At 33.5% G+C, this 20,462-nt stretch overlaps 1 protein-coding gene and 1 non-coding gene across 2 annotated transcripts in view; one reads left to right on the plus strand and one right to left on the minus strand.

Annotated features, from left to right (window-relative positions):
- SLC2A13 (solute carrier family 2 member 13) overlaps positions 1–20,462 on the plus strand; it is a 303,609-nt gene that overhangs the window by 89,641 nt on the left and 193,506 nt on the right. The gene's annotated exons all lie outside the window — the stretch shown is intronic.
- Positions 18,585–18,727, minus strand: LOC120618795 (small nucleolar RNA SNORA67). The gene has a single exon (XR_005657298.1). It is a non-coding gene; the product is annotated as a small nucleolar RNA SNORA67 (small nucleolar RNA).

A 20,462-nucleotide genomic window follows, 5' to 3' on the forward strand; every position in this document is an offset into this window, starting at 1 on the left:
TCTTTGATGAGGTGCCATTTGATCACAGACCTGAGAAAGCGAGAGAGCAAGCCATGCACATGTTTCCAGGAAGAGTGAAGTGGGAGGACCAGCAGGGGAAGGTCCCTGGGATGAGACTGTGCTTCGAAGAAGCCAGTCCTGCCGACATGGAGTGAAGGAAGTGGAGAATATTAGGAACTGAATCTCAAACACTGGTTGAAGGGCAGATCATGGAAATGATCTATATTAAATCATTCGCCATAATATATCTAGAGCCTAGGTAAAGTGCCTGGATCTCAGAAATTATTTATTTGAATGTGACATTTAAGTTTAGGAATATGTATAATCCAGGACACTTTTGGATTATATTTTGGAAACACAACTCGAAGTGACTTAAATGAGAGATGGTGTAGCTTATGTAAGTTAAAAGTTAAGCTTCCTTCTTGAGTTTGTATATGAATATGTGAGCTTTATTTTCAGCTTGTCTCTCCCCATATGCTGGCAAAAGTAGCTATTAGAGGTTCTAGTTTTGCCTTAAGTTTTACTTCTTAGCAACATAATGGTACCATAGGCCGCCTCTCCTGAGAATGCCCCAAAAATTTCAGAAAGGGCTCTTATTAGCCTATCTGCTTCATGTGCCCACCCCTGAACCAATCATAATGACTAGGGTTTATGGTAGCTCAGTCTTAACCATTCCAAACAACATGGACTGAGAATTGGGGAGAGGTGATTCTCCAAACAGGTGTTGACAGATAAAATATGTGCATGTAGAAGAATAAGAAATAGAATCCTAAATTACATTGAACTCCAAAATCTGATTGTCAGCTTTATTCTAAGGGTGCATTCGTACTGAGCAGCTCTGCCTGCCAGGTGAAATAGTAAGCTGCCCAGTGACACTGGCCAGAGACCTCATTATTGAGAAGATCTTGGTATGAATGACTTGCTCTGATAAGGGACTATTAGATAGAAGGATTGGGAATATTTTTACAACAAAACAGGGAACAACTTTTAGAATGGTGCTATTTTCAGCATCAGAATAACCTCTGTTGAGAAAAAAGAAAGGCAAATAATATGTCACATGAGAACAGGCTTTCTGTATTTCTGTCTTGTTTTTCGTTCTCTCTCTAGAAGCTTAGCACTATACTTGAAAATATTACATTGATATCTACTAAGTGATAAAAGTCTGTGATAAATAGCAACTGGGGAGCTGAGCCTGAGTAACTTATATTGTGTTGAAGTATTCTCTTTCTTTTTAATCTATATGCAAATAGTTCTAGCTCATGCATTAATTATCAATATTACCTTAATTATATCACATAACCATTTGGGGCTTCAATTTCTCCAACTATTAAAGAAAATAAGTGTTTAGTGTTAATGGCACAGTGTTGAGATTTTTTTTTTTTAAGTCTGTCCACTCTTGTCATTTCTTCTCTCTCTCTCCCCACTTCTCTCTCTTCCTCTTCTGTTCCTCCCTCCCTTCTCTCCGCCTCTCTCCCCCTCTCCTCTCTCCCTCTCACTCACTCACTCACTCACACTGTCTGTAAGATCTTTCAGGACTAAAACTGTTTTATACATCTTTGTATTCCTGTTACTGGCTTCTCAATATGTATTTATCAAACCGTTAAACTGAACTTTTCCAACTCTGAAAAACTTATAACTATTACTAATTGTGTTTTACTCTTAATAAAGGAAAGTTTATAGATGATTACCCTTTAAATAGAAAGCTTGGTTTTATTGATGTATTTTAAATGAAGGCTTAGGTATTATTGGCTCCTTCTTAAATGTCAAATCTTCATATAAAGTACGAGATTTATGGCATTGGAAATAACAAGGCGTTGTTGAAAAAAATTAAAGAAGATCTAAATAAATGAAAAAAAAGATGTCCCCACGTTCGTGCATTGGAAGGCTTAATTAAGATACCATCATTAAGATGGCAGTAGTTCTCAACTGATCTACAGATTCAGTACAGTTTTTATGAAAATTACAGCTGCCTTTTTTTCAGAAGTTATCAAGCTGATCCTGAATTTCATGTTGAAATGCAGGGGACCCAGAATAGCCAAAACAATCTTGAAAAAGAAGAACAAAGCCGGAGGACTCACACTTTCTGATGTGAAAAGTTATTACAAAGCTTCAGTAATCAAAACAGTGTGGTACTGGCTTTAGGATAGACATATGGCTCAGTGGAATGGAAAATGAGAGTCCGGAATTGAACCCATAAATCCATGGTCAGGTGATTTTCAGCAAAGGTGCCAAGCCTATTCAAGGTAGAGAAAATAGTCTTTTCAACAAATGGTACTGGGACAAATGGATATCCACATACAAAAAAAAAAAAAATGAAATTGAACCTTTACTTTGCATTGTATACAAAACAAAAAGGATTAGCTATAAAAAAAATGGATCAAAGACTTTAAGAGCTAAAACTATAAAACCCTTAGAAGAGAGCAGAGGGGAAACTCTTCAAGTCATTGGATTTGGCAATGGTTTCTTAGATATGACACTAAAAGCGCAGGCAGCAAAAGAAAAAATAGATACACTGATCTTCATCAAAATTTAAACTTTTATGTGTCAAAGGATACTGTCTAGAAAATGAAAAGACAACCTACAGAATGGGAGAAAATATTTGTAAATCCTATACCTGATAAGGGTCTAGTATCTAGAATGCCAGAATAATGCTAAACAACAAAAAAGACAAAAATTTTAAGAGGCCAAAGGATTTGAAGACATTTTCCAAAAAAGATATATAAATGACTAATAAGCATATGAGAAGATACTCAACATCAGTAGTTACTAGAGAGATGCAAATCAAAACCACAATGAGGTACCAATGGAATATACCAATGGAATGTCTATAATTAAATATAAGAAAAGTAGTGTTGGTGAGGATGTGGAGAAATTGAAACCCTCATACACTGCTGGCTAGAATGTGAAATGGTTCAGTTGCTATGGAAAATAGTTTGGCAGTTCCTCAAGCAGTGAAACATCAAATTTGCCATATGACACCCCCCACCCCCGCCAACTCTAGATACATAGCCAAGAGAATGGACAAAATACGTTCACAAAAAAAGGAGTACACAAATGTGCATAGTAGCATTAGTCATAGTATAAAAAAGTTGAAATAACTTCAGTGTCCCATCCACTGATGAAAGGATAAATTAACTGTGGTGTAGCAATACAGTGGACTGTTTTCAGTCATAAAGAGGAATGAAATACTGATATGTGGTGCAACATCAATGAACCACAAAAAGATTATGATAAGTAGAAAGAAATCAGGCACAAAAAGGCCACATGTTGTATGATATCTTTTAAATTAAATGTCCGGAGTAGGCCAATCAATAGAGACAGAAAGTAGATTTGTGATAGACTAGCTTTTGGATGGGGGGTGTGAGATTTCTAAAAATTAGGATATGAGATTTCTTTTTAGGATAGTGAAAATGTTCTGGAATTAGGTGGTGGTGATTTTTGCACAACTTTGTGAATATGCTAAAACCACTGAATTATATACTTTTAAATGGTGAATTTTATGGTATGTGTGAATTATATCTCAGTAATTTTAAAAAAGCATTCTCATACTTGGATGGTAGCACATTAGGGTCTAAGAGACCCTAATGCAGTATTTTATTCAGCCTGATTGTTTTACCGAGGACAAATTTCTCAGGTTTTAAAATAGTCTAGATTAATTATCTGATTTTAGGTAATTTTTACCAATTATTTGATTGAATTGTCTTGGAAAAATCACTCTCCCAAAAACATAGTCATTTGCATAAAATTTTGTTTATTATAATGATCTCTGAGATAAAAATCGACTGGGTCTAATATAGCTTTATGATAGTAATCTCATTTTGTATAGGAAAGTGCTAATTTAGGAATATTTTTTGTAAACTGGGATGAGTTTAACACTTGATTTTAAGTTATTCAGTTGGAATCTTTTTATGGAATTGTTAGGTGAATATTTTTCTCAATTCGTTGTTTTGGTGTACTCGTTTGCCAAGTTGTAAAATCTTCCCCTTTTACAAAAGGGATAAACATTTTTTCCTACTTATGTAAATTACTGGGAGCTAGAGATCTCCACAGATGTTGGTATTTTGTACTTTGCATTTAGTTGGCTTACTAGACATTCTCACATTAGTTCTTTGGTAAATGTCGTTTGCTGCGGGAGCAAACATACATATTCATCCATTATTCGACACGTATATCAGGAGTTTACTATTTGCATGTTACAGTATTCAATGCAGTGTGGTATACAACGTTAAAAAAAAAGTTCCTGTCTCCAGGAGCTTTTATAAGCTACAAGAGAAGATTAAACTCCTAAACAAGGAGGCAGAAAACTGGTGTTGTATAATGTTTGAATATAGGCACGTTCTAGATTTATATGAATGTTTATGTCTCAGTAGCCTGCATTTTCTCCTTATTTCTCTTGAAATTATGCAGTACTGTTTAAATACAAGACCAACGAATTGCTATCTGTGTAACCATTAGCAAGTTACTTAATTTTCTTCCGAAGTATTAAGTCTCTTCTGTAAAATCGAGTACTGAAGTCTGCTCCACACCATTGCTGTGAGTCATGAACGGGACAGAGTGTGTACAGTGCCTGCTGCTATGGGACTACAGAAAGTAAGAACTCATTAGAAGTGGGTTCCTCATCTTTTGTTTTGTACAAGAACAGGCCCATATATGTCAAATAATGAACTTATTTTCATTATACTGTGTGTGTGTGTATGTGTGTGTGTGTATATAATGTTTATAATATTTGACTTGTTTACCATTAAAGGTAATATAGTGGGATCAGCTTTGCAAAGAGACAGACTGTAGTAAGTTCAAGACCTGCCTTTGATGCTCTGTGACCTGGCTAATTTACTTAACATCTCTGAACTCAATTTCCTTATCTCTAAGATGGAGATAATGCTGTCTCAGAAGGCAGTAGTAAGATGTAAGGGTTCCTGGCAACGTACTGTAATTATTCATTGTTGAATTATCAGCTTTTACAACCTCCTGCTCAGTTTCTTAAGACTTTTACTTTGTAGTGGTTTCATGAATCTATAAGTTTTCTGATGTAGGTGTTGGCTGTAAATTCACTGTTTAATGGCTGCTTTAATATTTGTGGGAATCAATGGCAGCTCTAAGGACTTAGGTAGTAATTATTAAGAGAGAAAATTTTGGAAGACATAGTTACCATTGTAGCTATTTCAGGTAGACCCTCACCGGTTTTCTTAATTCTATAAGGGTTAAGCATAAAAAATGAAGACATTTCCTTTCAACATCATATTTCCATATAATATTCTCTTTTGTTATGCATGCTAAATGTATAAGCCTAAACAATCCCTCAAAGACTACAGGAGCTGAGGGGGAGCAGAGACCAACTAGGAGGCCCTGCTGATCTCATTTGATCTGGAAAGTACCAGAGGGTTCTGGAGTTGCCTCAGTATTTGTTTACAGGGGTCTCTTTCAGAGAATAAGCTGCAGAGCAAAACAGTATCTGGGGATTAGAGCTGAGAATAAAATGCATACATTTTGCTCTAATTCATTTTGGGAGAGTTTGGGAAAGACCTTAAAAAAATATGTTAAAAGTAGCAAAGGAAGTCATAGACCATAATAAAAAACAAAAAGACCTTCATCTCCTCCCCTGTATTGAAAAACAAACCATCAATCCTGTTTTGCTGTAAAATTTGTCAAAGGATTACCTAATTTTGTTGGCAACATAAAGAAAACTTTAATTTTTCCCTAGATTTGTGAAATTATAATATACTTATTTTGAGTAAGCATAGGACAGAAATACTTTCCATCATCCAGTTTTTCAACCTATAGTTTTCTTTATGTGTGCTATAGTAAACAGATTAAAAACATGAACTCTAGAAACAGACTACCTGGGTTTTAATCACAGCTGTGCAACTTCAGGTGATTTAGTTGACCTCTTTGTGCTTCATTTTCTTCTTCTGTAACATGTAGGTAATTGTAATATCTCTCTCAAATAATTATTTTGAAGAATGAATGATTTAATATGTAAAGCTATAAGAATAGTGCCTGACACATTATAAACTCTAACCAAATTTAGTATGCAGTTTAGCATACCAACAAAGTAACCAAGGGTGTGTGAAAAGTAATTGTGCACCTACCTTTTGCATTTTTAAAAGTAGATTTCATACAAGGAATGAAAAGTCAGATTCTAATCCACTATGTGCCAATTTATTCTACTGTATTTCTTGAAAACTACCTGTTTTTTCTGTCATTATTGGAGGCGATAACCTATTTCATTCACTCAAATATTTAATTGCCTGCAACATTCTAAGCAATGGGAACAGTGTGGCAAACAAGATTCTCTGCCCCTAATGAGCATTAATCTATCCTTTTCCCTCTCAACTGTAATTTTAAACCTTGCTGAGCCTTGATAGAAACCAATTTATTTTATCCAGGTTTCTTTTCATCATCTAGTAAAACCATTTAACAATTTGTGCTACTCTCTTGGCAAATAGTTTCTTAGAAGCTATCCTTCTTATTTATCTTTAGATTATACAAATTTTAAAAACATTTTTATTGTAGTTGCCACTGCATATTTTTTTGGTATCTCTTTATGTCTGAATCATCATAGAAATACCTTTAGAGTGGATTTTTCTGACCAACATCTTTGAACTTATAAACTGGAAAGCAAAAAATTAGAAGTGACATTTTTTGTCAAATGTTCTCTAGCAAAAGCTTCTTACAGTATTGTCATTCAGTCCCAGTTACAGGGGTGCACTGTCTCTGACTGCTACAGTGTGATTTCCAATGGCACTTTCTATTCTAGGAGACTAAAATTTGATTCCGAACACTTGTTGGGAAGCCATGATTTGTTGTTCTGAACCATTACTGAACTAGGGTACTAACCAACTACTTATGTTTTAGAAGCAGCCTTATTTGTGGCATAGATATCATTGCCTTGCTTGTTTACATTGGGAAAAATGTTTAAAAACAAAGGGAAAGAATTAAAGGTAGAGTCAGGTTATGTCCTAGTGATCTTTTGCAGGTAAGACCAATCTGATGATATTAAAGCTAGATTTTAGGTTCTTTGTGGTCACAAACATCCAACAGGCATAAACATCACATCTTTAAGCCACATATTCTGACATTTTACAGTCAGTGGTTATATCTCCCTTGCTTATACTGGAAACGATGCTAATTTCCACATCTGGAGTCAAAACACTTGCCAACTGGCAAGGATAATTTAAAGAATTAACCCATCGCAAAAGATGTTTTTTAATAGCCTACCCAGTCTTTTTTTTTTTTCCTAGTTCCATTTCATTTCATTTTTTTTTTAAATTTTATTAGTTTCAAGTATACAGTACATTGGTTAGACATTTATATAGTTTATAACACGATCCAATTTTTGAGGAAAGAGTATCTATTACCAAATGGCAAAAGAACATCACTAATATCGTCTCTAGCATTCAAAGACAGGAGACAGATGTTACTAATAAAATATGATAAACTCCTCATGGTTTTGTTTCCAATAAAACACAAATATGTTCATGGTCCTAAAATTGGAAATGGTGATCTAATTTGGTAGGTTCGTGTTGAAAAATCTGGTTTTTAAAAAATTGACGTGAGAATCACTATTATGTGCAACTTTTTTTTGCTAAGTATAGGTAATATTAGTGAAAAAAATGTCATGAAGAAAATTAGACATCTGAACTATATCAACCTCTTGACTCACTGAGATGTAATAGTTATTTATGTGACTCTGAGTTTAGAGGAAACAGCACCAGGAATCTCAGGTCGTAACTCCTGCCCTGCTTGTGCCTAGGTACCATTGATGGGGCTGGCTTCATGGCGATGTACCATCTACAGTTGACCAGGGCCCCGCACTCAGAAGGACCCTGTGCTGGGGTTAATGTTCTGTTGTCACCGTTTTGAATGAGGGGCCCACATTTTCATTTTGCCCTCGATCCAACAAATCATGTAGCCTATCCTGGCCGTGGACAGGTTACTTCTCTGAATTTTAGACAAGGCAGCAAAGGTCTTTGATAGATCCAAAAATCTGAAGTTCTGTGTGTCCCAACAGTTTTTTAGAGGCTTTGAAGTTCCTGGTTCACCCTAATTTAGTGGTTCTCAACCAGGAGCAATTTTGCCCCCTGGTGGACGTTTAGCAATGTCTAGAGTTGTCCCTGCTCAGGGAGGGGAAGGTGCAACAGGCATATCTAGTGGGTAATAGGATGTTTAATCTTACATACGCTCTGGACAGTTCTCACAACAAAGAATTTTTTGGCTCCAAATTTCATCACTGTCAATGTTGAGAAACTCGATATAACTCTTCTTTGTGTCTCCAACACCGGTTCTGACCAAGGGAAGTTATTCAGTGTTCGCTGAACCAGCAGTGGGTGCAGTCTGGATCTTAGGTGGTTGTAGCCCTTACCATATGCAGACCAAAGTGCGAATCTGGTAATTTCTAAATGTAATCTAACATTTGCATGAGGTGCAATACAGAGATGCCATCGTAAGGCACTTCTTCTCACACTTACCCACTTACCTGCCAGGCCCCCAACCCTCTTAAAACCTTCTCCAGCACACGACAACACATGCTCACACTTGGTGTTTTTCCGAGATGCCCTTGTATTTCTGCCACCTGTTGTGCTGTGGGCTTGTTACAAAATGTTTTTATGACATTATACTGGTTGCTGTAATTATGCAATGTATCAACTATTATAGAAATTTAGGGAAAGAATAATATTAAAAAGGAGAGGTTTCAGTGAAAATATAAGTTGGATGATTTGGAGAGATTCAATAAAAGTATCACTAAAGAAAATTGCTCTTGAATTAACTGTGGGCAAAATGACTAAAAGATTTTAGAGAGAATCATTAAAATTAGACAGATTCTGTGTTGAATTTGCATAACTGTTTTAAGTTTTCACTGTTCTTTATGGATATTAAATGTCTATGGATAGACAGTTACATCTGTGGTTTAGGAATGTACCTTTAGATGACTTTTTTGATAATCAGTGCATCAGGCAGCTGGGCTTCTACTGTATTTACTGGTGAAAAAAAAAAAGAAAAAGAATATAATTAGACATTTCACTCTTGTAGAGCCACACTACTCTCAACACAGTGATGTCTATAATTTTCCTTACTTAACACCACTTTATATCTTAAAAAGATATTTCTTTAGCTTTTGATTCCACAAACATCAATATAAGGTCTGTCTCTTGCCATATGCAGTACTGAAGTGTTCAAGAGCTATTTGCTTGATTTTTGTTCATATATTGTCTTCCTTGAATTTTCCATGTGCCTGTATAAATTAAAGGTAATGTGTCACATTCTTTTAGAATCGAACAAGTATGAATAAATAACATGATCAGAAGTGTAGTCAAATCACTTGATCTCAAAATGCTGTTAGATTTGAGGTAAGAGGCATTTGTGTGATTTTCAGGATTTTTTTTTTTTTTTTTGTGGCCAGGAGCGGGCCGGGGATGCCCTCCACCCACCTTCCACCTGTGAGGGCAGGATGGTTTTTAACTTGGTGTTATCTTGGTAGGACTCAACATCCCTGAATGGGACTTGAGAACAGAGTTATGAATCTCCTAATACTGAATTTGTTAAAAGAAGAAAGTGGACACCTTTTTAATGAAAATCCTTGGTACTTTTTGTTAGCATTTTAAAATACTTTGTAATGTTTTATTTTCCATCAGTTGTTAAAATTTTGCAGATACTGTCTAATGACTTATAGGCATAAATATCTTCTTTGGCTATAAAAGAAAAGAAAGGATTTAGCATTTATGATCAAGGACATCAGTTCTTTTTTTAAAAGTAGTTTAATTTAACAAGTAATATATAGGTATAGCTTCCTTTTAAAAGGTTAGAACATTACAAATAAAGCTAAATTTCTCTTTGACTTTCTGAGTCTCATCTGACATGGACTCAGATATGTATCCTTCTGATACATACACATAGATAACCAGATAGATTTTTTTATGATTGTGGTATCATACTCCATGTATTGTGTGTATTGTTTAGTTACTTGTTTGCTTTGTTCACTTAAGTTGAGGCAGTTCGAATCAGATCTTATATAAATCTAGTTCATTCCTTTTAGCTGCTAGATGATATTCCAGGTATGAATATACCACATTTTATTTATCTGTCCCTGTATTAATGGGCATTATATTTTTTGATATTGGTGCTGTAATGAAATAGGGTTTGAGCACGTGAGCATGTGTTTCTCTAGGGTAGGTCACTGGAAATAGAATTGTGAACCATCTGTATCATAGCATTACAGTATTGTCTAGGGTTCAGTGGTAGATTCTTTCTAAATTACATGATATATAGGACAAAAGTCATAGAATCAAAGTCTTTTAGGAATTAAAGTTATCAAAGGTATAACCACTTGATATGAAGGATTAGTTAATTTATTTCTCCATACTCTTAATATTTAATATTTTTTACCCTGGAGCTTTATTTATAACTTCCCCTGTTCCTGATGAATTAGTAAAGTTCTTTTGGCTCAGCCATTGCTTCTATTTTCAGTAACTAAATTTCAGACAACAAAATGTATATCTTATAAGGAATCATTTAAGCAGGTGTGTTACTATATTCAGTCTAAAAAATTAAAACTATGTTTTTTTATTAAAATACTTTCTTGAAATGTTTTGAGTGACTAATTCTTTCAGAATTATACCTGTGTCATTTTAACACTGGATCTTTAAATAGTGTTTAAATACTTCAGAAGTAGAAAATACTTAGATTTAAAATTGAGGGTTTCCTGCAAAACCCATTTTGTATTTTAAATGTAACATAAAGACACATTTGTATGGTAGAAAACTTTAGAGCTGTTCACCTCTTTATCTTCTTATTTGGATGTTTTCCCTTCACTTGAAGAATTATGTCACCACTCATATTTAATGGCTTCTAATGTGCGAGGTGTTGTGCCCATTTTCCTTTAATTCTTACAGTAAGCCTAAAAACTTGATAATATTATTTTCATGTTATAGTTGTAAAAGTTGATAGAGAAGTTAAGTAACTTTCTCAAAAGTCATCTTGTTAAGTAGAGCTAAAAATTCAAAGCAAAGCTTATCACAGAACATATACACTCAACATGCTATAGAAGGCTGCCCTTAAACACCTTCATTTATAAACGAGTCTAGTTTCTGGAGGTATGCTTAATTTTAATGATATATGAAAAAAAAACAATTGCTTTCAGGCATAATTGTAAATAAAATAGTTTGGTTATAGACAATCAGTTAATTTTGTATGCTCTTTTTTTTTAAAAGTAGTCCAAAGAACTTACTAACCTTTTGGGACATTTGTAATTTTATTTTACTTATTTATGAATTATTTATTCGCTTTCTGTCATAGATAAGGCCCTATGCTTAAAATTTTCATATTTTGAAAGTAATACATGAAAAATATTCTAAATTAAGAAAAAACAAAAATTACCGGTAATTCCATCACCTCTGTTTCTAACAGCAAAACAAAGAATGACTGCTCCCTGCTCCTCAGCATGAGCCTGTGTAGCTATACACTGAACACTTCTCAGCCATGGAGTGGGGGAAGGAGCGGTTCAGTAGTTTCACAAAATTCTTATACTGGTCAAGTCTAGTGTAAAAGAAAAAAAAGTTAATGAATAGTTGGACACACATGTCTGTTTGCCAATTAGAAGATCTGACTCATCTGGGTCATGTGATAATTCTGTTTAATTTTTTGATGAACTGCTGTACTGTTTTCCACAGAGGCTATCCTATTCATTTTACATTGCCACCAACAGTAGACAGGGTTCCAATTGCTCTATATCCTCACAAACACTTGTTATTTTCTGGTTTTATGATAGTAGCTATCCTGTATGAGCGGGGGAAAGCTGGCATTTTGGAAAAAATTAATGGAGGAGAAAGAAACAGATAAAACCTTGTTATTCAGCTATAAAATTGCCACTAACAAATTTTTTTGTATAACTACAGATTGCTTGTATAAGCAAGATAGATTTGGATAGAAGGGATTTCCATTTTAAAATTCAAATTAGCAATTTCATACTCAGTCTGTTTTTTAATAAAATTAACTATATAAAATTTCTTTTGAGAGAAGATAATTTAGTATCATACTATATCAACTACACATATTTCTAGAGTAGTCAATATAAGTCTTATAAAGTATATTTAAAAATCTCACATTTATGCCTTCGTGGATGCTCCTAGATAGATATCAATTACTTTATCAATTAGCTAGTTGTCTTTATATTGGTATTTAACAGGGAAAGAATAGGCGGAAGCTAGACGCGTTAAAATAACGTATTCTTTTTCAGCAAGAAATTCTTCAATTAAAAAAAAGTTTACATTGATACTTAGTTATAACAATACCTATCCCTCAGTGTTTCCTCTAGCACAGCAATACTATTTTGTTTTATTCACCAAACTGCAAAAATAGGTATAGCATAAAGTCAAGCACATGGACTGAACTGATGCAGCCTGATTTCTAATTCTGATTCTGCTGCTTAATAGCAAATTATTTGCTCTCTGAAGGTGATAAATCAATTTACTTAACTAGTTTTATTTTTTAATTTTATTAACTTTACCTTTACTTTTAAAGATATTAAAGTAATAGGTAACCCAAAGTTTTTAAAATATCAAAGAGTCTGAAGGCTTATAATTCAAAAACAGCAATGTTCAACGTGTGTTACCTCCCATCATTCTGCTCCACAGAGCAAATACTTTACTCGCTTAGGCGATATTCAAATATAAAATGATAACGTTTATACTGTTATTTCTTGACTCATCGTTTTAGACCGTATATATTATTGTCAAAGAAAACAAGGGCATGACTGATATATGCGATTAGTCTCCTAATGCCACACTATACCCTTTGCACCCTTACTCCACAATCACCATATAGATCTATTACTTCTTCTAGGAGTTACCAGTTGTTTCTTTTAAAACAATTAAATGATTTATTTTTAGAATATTTTTAGATTTATGGGAAAATTGCAAAGATAGTACAGAGAGGTCTATATACCCCACACCCAGTTTTCCTTATCCTATATTAGTATGGCACTTTTATTACAATTAATGAACCAATATTTATGCATTATTATTAACTAAACTTCATAACTTTATTCAAATGTCATGGGTTTTAGTTAATGCCTTTTCTTTGTTCCAGGATCCTATCCAAATCACATTACATTTAGTCATCATGTCACCTTAGGCTCCTCTGGATTGTGATAGTTTTTCAGACTTCCTTGATTTTGATGACCCTCATAGATATGAGGAATACTGATCAGATATTTCGTAGAAAGTCCCTCAATTGGGATTTATCTGATGTTTTTCTCATGTTGACTTTGACCCTCTGTCAAGTTTCACTACATACGGTTACTCTCCCATTCCCTCCTCTTCTTTATATTAACAAGTCACAGTTTGGAAGGTATTCTTCTTCACCTCTTTGAAGACAAGTATCTACATAAATTATTTGGAATTCTGCATGGGAGATGTGTCTTTTTTCCCTCCATCAATTTATTTATTTAATCACTCATGTGTATCAGTATGGACTCATGGATATTTACTTTATACTTTGGGTTATAATTCAATATATTTTATTTTGTTGAATAAATTCTTTAGCATTGGTCCTTATGTCCCTTTGACATACTCATGTTATCTTGGGGTTTTGTTTTGTTTTTAGCATTTCCTTAGTTTCTCTACAAGGTGTTTCAGAGTTATCATTTTTTTATTTCTTGCCCCAGATCAAGGGTCAGTCATTTCTGTAAGTTTCTTTTATTAGAGGATAGTTTTAAAAACCAAGATCTGGTCCTTGGTATGCTCATTGCTTCTAGCCTTTCTCAGCTGAGAACAGAGAAATATGTGTGTATACAATTCCATGTAGGTACACATATCAGGAAACATTTCTACATGTAACCGTGTATACCTATATTAAGCTAAATATGAGTTAATACTGATATCTCTAAATAGTAATGGTAATAATAGTAATGTACACTGAGTGAAAGCAGAGGGGAGAAGAGACAGTACAACTGAGAAAGAGAAGAAGAAGAGAATGGTTAGGACAAAAGTAACAGATTTAATGATTTAACCCTGGTTTTTGTCTCTTTCTCTCCTCCAAAAGGCAATTTTGAAAATTTATCCATTGAGGAAGATATTTTAAATATACATAATTTAATCAAAGGATAATAAATTATAGAATGCCGATATTAGTGATAAATCAGTGCTAAAGGTTGTATATCATAAAACTAAAAGGATTTTTATTCTTTTTTTAACTTTTCTTTTTTGTATGCTACTATGTATTGAAATCCAAGGAGAGACAATAGGCTGTGAAGGGAGGAGGAGGAAGGAAGGCAGAGAGGAAGACTGAGAGATTGATCACTTCGCAGAATAATATCGCCACCTCATGGCCTTACAGCATTTCTATTAAAGAATTTTACATTTTTATATTTATGAATTAGGATGTCTTAGCCATCATGTTCTCTGTATGAAGATAGACAAAGTTTAAATAAGAGCTCTGTTCCTTATTACCTGGGTAACCTTGGGAAAGTTACTTCTCTGAATCTGAATGTTTTGATATAAACAAGAACAGCAATACCTGTCTCTTTATGAATTGTCGTGAGGATTAAATGAGATGATGTTTGTAAAGGGCCAGGCTTGGTGATTGGAGTAGAATAGAGGATTAGCAAATGTAATTTCCAGCTTGACTTGTGTATTGAATACAATTGAAAGGTCCACGGTTTTTCACCATTTGCCTAGTATGTCTTTTGGAAGCTGAATTAATTCTAAGACCTCAAAGTTTGGGTATCATCTAGCTCTAGCCAGCATATGTGCTTCAGACTTATTGTCTGCTTTGTTGAAAATAGAAATTAGACATTTGATTCATTCTTTAGTTTTACCTCATTTTAAGATTTTTTTTGTAATAAACACTGAATTCATAGAGAGTTCGACAGTGGGATTGACTCAGTTTCTTCATCTGTAAACTTCATTGGGTTGGTGTGAGAATTAAATTAGTTAATACATCTAAATGGCTTAAAACAGTGCTAGGCACACAATAATCACATAAAAGTTTATTATTATAATTATTGTTTGCATAAGTACAGCAGCAGAATAAGGTGGTGGATATGGATATTGCTTTGGAATTAGGCTACTTAGTCATAAATTCCACCTCCACCAATTATTAGTCTTTGGATAAGTTACATAAACTTTCCATGTCTCAGTTTCCTCATCTATAAAATGGGAATAATTATTTTCATTTTATTGTATTTTTTTATTGTGGTATTACATGAAATAATATGAAAATTTTCTTTGTAAGTACTCAGTAAATTATAGATTTGGTGGATATCTTTTTAAAATTTTATTAACTTTATTGGGTTGACATTGGTTAATAAGATTACATAAGTTTAAATGTATAATTCTATAATACATCATCTGTATGTTGCATTATGTGTTCACCCTAAGTCAGATCCCCTTCCATCATCATCTGTTTGACTCCTTTTACCCTCTTCTGCCTCCCCTTTCTCCCTTTCCCTCTAGTAATTACCATACTGTCGTCTGCGTCGGTAAGTTTTTTGGTTTGTTTTGCTTGTTCATTTGTTGTTTTGTTACAACATGGATGGATCTAGAGAATATCATGCTGAGCAAAGTAAATCAAACACGGAAAAACAATATGATTTTACTCATGTGAGATATAAAACAGCAACAATCGATATCTTTCTTAAAGTAAAAAAACAATTCTTACTGAAGGTTTCTTCTCTTTGGAGAGGATTTGCTTTTTTATATCAGGAATTAAAGCACATCAAGGAATTGTGTTGATGTTAGCCCCTTTGACAATCCACTTTAACAGGAGTCTCAGAATTAGCTACGCAGTATGCAGCAGCGTGCCTAAGGCACGCCAATCCTAGACTTAAGGATTCAAGAACCCTTATTATATTGGAGTTTGCCTACAGAATAACTCTGACTTTGAAATTCGGTTCTTCCATTCATTATTTGGTTAACTCTTGTTTTCGTGTCTTTTTCTTGATCTTTGGAGATATTCATTACTTTCTTAGGAAGCTAGCACTGCATTAAAAATCATGTATTAAAAGTTAAGATTCTAGTTATTCAATAGAGTTATTCATACACTATTCTACTTGAAGTGGAAATTAAGGCTAGCATAATTCATAAGCTCCCTTTGATAAGTATTGCTTTTTTAAAAATCAGTTTTATTCTTGATTATGTAACTGTTTTAATTTACAAAAGCTTTTTTTTTTTTGGCGAACTGTATATAAATTTCTATTTCTAGATCAGTGGTTTTCACATATTCTCTCTGTCCCATCTCCATTATAATCCTGTTGTTCTTCATTGGGGGAGAGGATGGAGGTGGAGCGCAGAGCGGGACAGTGAGCCTATGAGTGATATGCCCATTAAATGAGCATCCTTCTCTTACCTACAAATCACAGATCTGAATTATTGATCCATAGTTTGTGTTATGAATAATCATACTTTATACTGCAGATTGGAATCTCACGTGGTTTATTTTTCACTCTGCTGAATTCCAGTAAAAGGAATGACTTTTTTTCCCTCTCTGTTAAGTCATTGTGTGGGTTTATAAACGTTCAAATGTGGTTTATCACCACAGTTCTCGTTGATTCAGTTTATGTTGAGGCATGCAGGTTTTGGAAAAGTCTTTTTTTTTTTTTAAGGTACTTTTTATTTTACCCTTGATGACTATAGCCTTCAGAGATAAAAAATTAGACAAATATCGTATGAAAAGTTGCCGAATGAATTAATTCTGACTTGTAATAAGTCAGATGGACATCTTTGAAAAACAATTTTAGAATCATTATAATGTGAGCCATACAAGACAGAAGTATCTCTAACCCCAATATCCACCTTACGGAAAGTCCTTTCATCTATCTAATGGTGTACTGGTGATTTACATTATGATAACTGAAATTGTTCACTGTTAAGCATAGTCTTCTGAGGTTTTTTTTAAGATATAATTAATTGTGTTTTTACTATCAGAAAATCTAAAACTGTAAACTGTGGGAATTGTAATTCATTAGTAATGCCTCATTTTATATTGTTAATCGGTTACTGTTGGTAAATAATTAGATAGTATTTTAATAAACTCTTAAATAGCCTGTTAAACTAATAATGAAAGTTATTGCTAGCTATCAGAATTTAGAGTTCTTTGAATTAATATCAGAGATTCACTCATTTAAAAAGCAGAATTACTTGTTTTTAAAATATAATGCCCCATCTGTTCAATTTACATTAATACTGTCCTTATATATAAAGTGGTAGAATAAAGAGATATTTAACTTAATTTGCAAGTTACAAACATATTCACTGCTTTAATTTTTTTTTTTTTTGGAGTAAAGAGAGGTTTATAAGTTAATAACAAAAAGAAACTGTAATAATTGTTGCTATAAGGAATAAAAAAACTTCTAACTTTCTTTGCTTAGCAGTTTGTTACTCCAGAAGCCTCCAGAAATTTTACTCTTGAAATTACTAATACATGTTTACCTTTCAATGCTGTCACTCATATTAAAAGCCATTATGATTTGTAAGGTTGGGTACTTCATAAAAATGTCAGCTCCTTATCTAAAGTCAACAGCTGTTTCAAGTATTCCAACTGAAAATAAATTTAATAGTGGAGATTTATCCCATAAATTTGTGGTTTATTTATTATGAAATAGATATTTGTGACTGTTGGTTAGTAAAATAGAATAAGGCAAAAAATGGTTAACCCATATGTTTTTTTTTTTTACTATAAGTGTTTCAGTGTTTAAATTGTTCAAAATAGATTTTTTTCCCCTGAAAATACTTTATTTTATGAAATAGTATGAACTAAAGATAAGTGAATAGATGTGAACAAGATGATTTCAGACTAGGTACTTTCAGTTACTTAGTAAAAATACAACTTTTTGTGGGTTTTGTTTTGCTTTTTAAATATAGTTTATTGAAAAACTGATCATTCAGATTGTACAATAAATAAACCCTGGAAATATCTTATTTCTATTTACATATTGCAGTACTATTGAATTTAAACCCTATATGAAGACATGACTTGATAGCTAGAATCTCAAAATAGATATAAAAATGGAAAAATATTGAGCATCATTAACAATTATATACATTTTATCTATTTTCAGTAATAGTACTCGTTCAGCACAATGTGATTCTAGAATTTTAATAAAAGCATTTAATGAAGTATAGACATTGAAACATTCCTTTGGGTTAGATCAAAGTCCATATAACATTTAAAAAATTCTTTTTATTTTTTAGCCTCAAAAACTTGTATTTATTTATTCATTTTTTAAAAAGAGAACTATGACAAAGATATCTACACCTTGACTCCTTCTCCTCCTGCTCCATTTCTTCCTCATTCCTGGAACTGGACCCTAGTTGGGCTTGACAGACCTCTCAGATGAGGTTGCAACATTGAAGGACATGTCTTCAGTGGATGTCGTATAAGGTCTCTTTGTCCCAAGAGATCCTGTTGTCTTTTCTGTCATGATGTTGATAGCCACACACCCTTATGGCCAAAATGTCTGCCATGACCAAGTCATTAGATATAATTTTCCCTGTTGGTGGGAAAGTCATGGTTGATGACTGAAGCCACCGGCTGCACACCTCTGGCCCATGACAACTTCAGTATATGAGGAGACAAGAGGACTTAGGCATATATGTAGGCAGACCAAGATCAAAAAGAAACATTCCCTTACCCTCACAGACCTTGGGCATGCCAGAATTTCCCCTATGTCATTAGCTTTCTGGGGGGTTTTGGGGGTACTAGTTGGCCCCTTGGAGAGAGGATCACCTTGGAATAACATGCTATTTAGTATCTGTGAGTGTTCAGACAGATATTTTGTTCAAAAGGATAGTCATGTCCTTTCATGGACATTATTGGAAGGTCACTAACATAACAGTTTATCATGTAATTCTTTTATAAGCTCTTAACAGTTTCATGTTTCTTTTATAAGCATTACTAACCTATTGAGTCATTTAGTTATAGGACTTAACCAGGAACTAGGGTCTCTAACTGAGGTTTCATCACTTAATTTTTTGTGCTATTTGCATTTGCTTTAATGTATTTCTAAAAGCCTCTTTACATTCTTATATATGTATAATAAGGTAGATATAATAATAAATTAAAATGTCACTGTATAAAAATGCTAACAGCCAGGGGAAAGGGGGACAGTGTGATCATTTATTATATCTATGATGTTCATTTGATAAAAATTTACCAGTTATTCAGAAGAAATGCATCTTTTCCTGGTGTTGAAACATGAAGTCCCATTTGCTCTATTGGTCCTTATGGAGAAGACATTGTGATATGATAGGTTGGCTCATTAACAGGTTCTTTAAAATAGTATAACTTGAGATCTCTCTTTCATGTTATACTTAAAGGTCATATTTTGATTAAAGCAATACTTTGATTAAAGTAATATTTTGATTAAAATTCTGAAAGATATTTGGATGTTGAACACACAATACAATATTCATATGACATATTATTGAATTGTACACTCGAAACCTATATAACTTGATTAACCAGTGTCACCCCAGTAAACTAAAAATAAAATTCTGAAAGATTTCAAATGTATTCATCCTTGCGTGCAATTTGTTTATTAAGATAAAATTTATATAACACAAAAATCACTTTGTTTAGATAGTATAAAGTTTATCCTTGGATCAAGCCTATCAGAAAGTTGTGTTTTTGGTCCATATAGTTTTGACCCATCGGAGATTTGCCTTTTCTCAACTAACAGAATATTATTATGTCACTAGTTTGCAAGGAGAGTGAAAAAAGTTTTATGAAACCCCTTCATAAGGCATTTTTGTAACTGTAGTCTATGCCATTGCCTATTTAATGCCTTTTAAAATCTCTTTGTTGACTTTCCTCGGTAGACTTTGAATCCTTCAAGAGAAGGGATCACATCACATTATTCTTAGAGTTGCAAGGGCCTAAGAGAATGTCTGCTTCATGGCACATGCTCAACAATTTTGTTGCCTGAAAGAATGATGAATGAAGATAATTTGTTCTTTTTTTAAAAAAGACTTTTAAAGGAAATTCTATAATTTCATTCATTCATTTTCTACTTATTAGTGCACACTATTTAGAAATTTTATTTATTTTTGTTGCGGTGTAGATCCATTTCTTTGCCCATTTTCAGTTGTGATACGCAATATCTCATTATTCTTTGTGTTTGAGATCGAGGGAGTAGGGTGAAAAACACTATAAGCTTTGAGTTAAACAGAGCTCGTTATGAATCGTGGCTCGGTAACATTTTAAAAATAGGTTATTGAATATGTTACTTAACCTTAGTGCCATCTCTTTATTTGTTAAATGGGTACCAGGTAGTACCCACTTCATAGAGTGGTTGTGAGGTCTGAGACAATGTACGTAAAGCACTTAGCCTGACACATATTAAGTGCTCAATAAAACAAGTTTTATTGTAGTTGATTTTCCCTTCAGGCTAAATTAGCCTAGTTTCTTTAACCAGATCGGTTAAAATGTAGTTGTCCAGCGACTCAGTAATTCTCCTTAATTTTGGTTAC

The sequence above is a fragment of the Pteropus medius genome, unplaced genomic scaffold (assembly GCF_902729225.1).
Source record: "Pteropus medius unplaced genomic scaffold, Ma_sr-lr_union100, whole genome shotgun sequence".
Taxonomy (NCBI): Eukaryota; Metazoa; Chordata; class Mammalia; order Chiroptera; family Pteropodidae; genus Pteropus; species Pteropus medius.